Genomic DNA, 3,625 nt, shown 5'->3' on the forward strand with positions numbered 1-3,625 from the left:
GCTATTTATGACAGATTTCCTTCATTAGCTTATTCTCTTTACCTCACAGTCCTTTAAAAAGATTCACCTGGGGGCTTTCACACTCATTTTACCCTTTTAGAATGGATATAAAGTCTCACTTGCAGGTTGAACAATATAGAACATGCCCCCTAAAGAACTTACTGAACTTTCACTCTCTCCCCTTGTGTGTGTACATATATATGCCTACTTCTTTCGAAACCAGGCACATCATCACTTAGCTATTACAGATATGGTGAGCAATTCCACGTCTTTGTTGAAAGCAATTGAAGTAATGATCATTCCCTAGAACCATGCTTAGTTGAGCATGCCTCATTCTTTCTCTTCCAAGAGCAGTCAGCTTGCTGTTCCATCCTTTCCATTAACATAATAAGGAAACCTTAAATCCTTTAGCATGAAAAAAAAGAATACAATCATTTCCTGAAACCTAGGTACAGGATGACTGACCATAATTAATAACAATGCAAAGAAAACAAAAATATGTAAATTTTATGGAAATAGGGGAATCAAACTACAAGCATTCTCAAGGCCCTCCTGAAACCTACATATCAGGGAATCCCTTTATGATCCAAGTCGTTCAGATGAGAGAAAAACACCTGTCTTTATTGGTCAACAAGACGATCACTGAAGTCTCACAACATTCTCCAGCCTTAGGCTTGAATTTGTTTGCAAAACAAGTTAAAACTTGGATGCGCGGAGGAATTCTCAGAAAAGTTTATCACCAAATTTTCCACACGACTCTTCTAGATAATTGACACATTTTTAACGAAACACACTATAGTGCCGCAGTAGATAAAATATTGTTAAACCAAGCACGTAGGCTTAATTAATTTTCCTCAAATCGATCCTGTAACACACGTAACAGATAAAGGTAGGGAATCACTGCAGAGCCAGAAATATGACACATGAGAAACAAAAAAACAATAGAGGAAACTAAATGGAGGATACGAACAGGCAATTCACAGAAGTAAAAATGGCCAATAACATAAGAAAAGCAGTAAAAGGTACGAATTCTCAGGAAAATGTAAATTGAGTCAAGAAGTTGTTTCCCACAGAAGAGACCTCAAACAGAAGAATCTGAGAGGGAAGAGGCCGCCATGGCTACCAGGAGGAAGTACTCGCCTCGTAGGCCCAAGTGGCCCGTCAGGAGGAGCATCTGGCCTCTCTGAAGCAGAGGCTGGTGGCGGGGGTCTGACGACGGGTGCTTGCGGCCCAGAAGGACGCCCGGTGCGGAGGAGATTGTGGGCCCCAAGGCCCGCGGGAGCGCTGTCTCAGCCGGGCGTGCCCAGCAGCGGCACCTGGAGACGCCTCCGGGCTCCTTGCGGGCGGCCGTGCGCTTAGCCGCCCCTGACCCGATTCCGGGCCTCGGCAGCCCAGCCCAGGCCCCCTGGACCCTGTGGACTACGACGCAGTAGGCATGAACCACCTGGACCGCCAAGTGCCGCAGGGCTGGCACCCCACGGCCAAGCCAGTCTGCACAGCCCCAGCCTGGCTGGGCCACCTTGTTCGGCCAACGGTACACGCCCTGCACGGGCTGCTTCCGCCAGGTCGGCGCTAGAGCTAGTCCGCGCCTGGGACGTGAGGCCCATTGCACAGAGGACCCGCACATTCGCTACCTGGTGTACGTCTCCTGTGTGCTGGCCACGTGGCGTCTGCCGTGGGCCGCTGCCCTGCGCTTAGAGGGTCACATCGCAGCCCACCACTCCTTCAGTGGGCCTTGCCTCTGCTTCGTATCCCCCCAACCACTCCAGCAAAGATGGTGATCAACCGTGCTGATCCATGTCTGGGGACTTGGAGTCATGCTGGGGTCCTCGGCTGTCCGCAAGCTCTGCAAGGGTTGGGGGATCACTGCAGGCCTGGGCCTCTCTTAACGTGGCAGCCTGTTCCTCGTTGATGCCTTCAGAGGACACGTCTGCTGTATTGAGCTGCGAAGCCGCAGTCCCACTATGCAGCTGGCAGGGAGCAGCGCACTGTGACTGACTGGTGGCACTGTGAAGCAGTCTGTGGCGCTGGAGCCCTGGATCAGTTACACCTAAGGTGAGCTTGTTGTCCAGTAAGGCATTCTTTGGCTTCTGTTTCTACTTCGAGTGGTAGAATATATCCTACAGAAGTAAGTGTTTTAAATAATTAAAATTGTTTTAATTATCTGGGAGTTGGTCATTCCAGTAAATATTATGAATTAATGCCAAAGTGAGAGAATTACAGTTCAGCAAGATAAGGACATTGTTACCTTTATATTCTGTCAGTTTCTCTTATAAATGGCTGATTTTGTACCCCTAAAATTAGCTTCCGGGGCCACCTTATGTTGTACACCTATAACATTTTCTAAACTTTCAACTGTGGTTTGGATTGGTTTGGAATCTTCGAGTCCAAGTCCTACCCTTCTGCCCTCCCACTGCCCGATTTTTCCTACTCAATCCGTTGGGGTTTTTGGCTATACTTTATGGCCAGAACCCCAAATACAATATCGAATTGAAGTGAAATAGTGATCATTCTTATCTTCTTCCCAATCTCAGTGAAAAACTTGACTGTTTCACCAATATTGCATGTTATTGCCTTACTATACCTGAACACTCTATCAAATTAAAGAAATCGCCTTCTGCCAAAAAAGGAAAAAAGAATCTGAGAAAACAATTTGTATGATGGATAATGCAGAATGATGCTTTCAAATAAAATGTAAACATACTGTTTAACCTTGCAATTCTACATCGAGGAATCAGTCATGTAGAAATACACACGCACATATTTATGTACAGTATGTTCCCTGAAGTACCGAAATATCTATCAGGAAACACACCTCCAATGAAAGGCATGATGTGTACAGGAATTCTAGCGAAGATTTGGTTACAGGCACTACTGTTGCATGTTCCCCACATCACATTGCTAAATCAACGAGTTCCAGGAAAAAACATAAGCATGATACTCTTTTTTGGAAATAAAATAAAATACATATAAATCTGTAGAACACGAAGGATACATTCTGAAAGTATGTAAAGTCCAATGATGGTAATTTAGACATTTATATATGTCCTCATTTTTTGACATTTCACAACATGGTTTTTATGTATTAATTATACTGAACAAAAAATCTGTTAAAGAAATAAACATATTGGTTCAAGATAACAAGTTCCAAGATTTTGATAGTGTGCTATCAGTTCAGTAATGTCATTCAGAACACTTGAATGACCAAAATCTTATATACCATCTATTGTTACAAATTTAGGCCCTTTTCTCATGTTCAGCAATGGTGAACTGTTTGGTTTGAACAGAGAAGAAAATTAGACTGAAAAGATACTCGGGATATAATTTATTAAAAAAACCAATGGGCGATATACTATGTACTTTTTATTTCAAATTTAAGATCAATGAAAGATCGATGTATAATTTTTAAACAGTAATGTTGATACAGCTTACCTTTTCATAAATATTGGCTATTGAATGTTTGGTATGGAGCAAGATTTAACACAGGGAAATCAGCGGAGATACAGTTGCAATAGTTCTTGCAAGAGATTATAGAGATCCAAAGTACAATATGATAGTAATTTTTGAGTAGAAGTGGAGAGATTTGAAAAGTACACTTCTAAAAAGTATTTGTCCTGTAAATATC

This window comes from Ursus americanus, chromosome 8, assembly GCF_024610735.1.
Source record: "Ursus americanus isolate L20-20 chromosome 8, mUrsAme1.1.p, whole genome shotgun sequence".
NCBI classification, from domain to species: domain Eukaryota; kingdom Metazoa; phylum Chordata; class Mammalia; order Carnivora; family Ursidae; genus Ursus; species Ursus americanus.